Source organism: Pygoscelis adeliae, unplaced genomic scaffold (genome assembly GCF_000699105.1).
Source record: "Pygoscelis adeliae isolate BGI_AS28 unplaced genomic scaffold, ASM69910v1 Scaffold328, whole genome shotgun sequence".
Lineage (NCBI taxonomy): Eukaryota > Metazoa > Chordata > Aves > Sphenisciformes > Spheniscidae > Pygoscelis > Pygoscelis adeliae.
Genome location: NW_008825309.1, coordinates 75,544 through 76,788, shown reverse-complemented (window position 1 = coordinate 76,788; position 1,245 = coordinate 75,544).

The window sequence follows — 1,245 nt, the reverse complement described above, 5'->3', positions numbered from 1 at the left end:
GGGGATCTGCCAATCGAGCTGGCCCTGCCCAGTCAACTTTTACGTACTGTAGAAGGGAATAAAGTCCCTGTAGTGCACATAAAAAATATGTTGGGGAAAACAGTTTGGGTTATTCCTGCCTCGGGCAAAGGCAGACCCATCCGTGGGATTGCTTTTGCTGAAGGACCTGGCTGCACTTGGTGGATAATGCAGAAGGACGGGGAAGTCCGATGTGTACCTCAAGGGGATTTGATTTTGGGTGAGAATAGCCAATGATCTGAATTATGTGATGTTAAGTGCTATGTAATATTACATGCCATACTAATGATATTACAATAAGAATCACCCAGATTAATGAAGAAAAACTTCAATGAAACCAAGCAAAGCACAGTGATGATGGTACCAGAACTGACTTCAACATGAAACAACCCAACACCACACACCATCTCCATCTTTCTTGCCCTGAAAGATTATTACGAGAGATGGAGCTCGAAGTCATGGATTAAATGAACTCACCGAACATTTTAGAGGGATGGCCCGTAGACTGAGGGAATGATAACTCTCTGTGTGTGTGTGTGTGTGTGTATTTATATATATATATTAAAAGAAACCCAGGAAAAGGGGTGGTGATTAATGAAAATGTACTGGAAAATATGGGTGGTGAGCAATTGCACTGTGCATCACTTGCTTTGTGTATATCATTATTATTATCATCATTATTATTATATTATTATTATTTCATTTCAATTCTTAAACTGTTTTTATCTCAATCCACGAGTTTTTCTCACTTGTGCCTTTCCAATTCTCTCCCCCATCCCACCAGGGGTGGGGGGGGAGCAGAGTGAGTGAGCGGCTGCGTGGTGCTTAGTTGCCAACTGAGGTTAAACCATGACACCACCTTGGAGATCCCCTGGGCTGGATTTGCTGTCCCCATTCGGGACACCATGTGTGGATTGGTTTAGCCAAGGGAGGGGAAGAAGTCTAAAGCACAATCTGCCTCCTGAAACCCCACATGAAATCACACCCCGCAAGGGCCTGATGCACAGGCAAGAGCAACCAGCTAAAACAAGGAGCTCCTCGTCACAAACAGCTAAATTCAGGTGGTTTGATCTCGCCTTCCATGTCCAGAGACATCCCAGTGAGAGGCAGTGGGATGGAGGCAACATCAGGAGCAGCTTTAAGATGCTTTAAGAGCCTCCAAGCACCACGTTGCATAGAGGAGATGTTGTGGTTTAACCTCAGTCGGCAACTGAGCACCACGCAGCC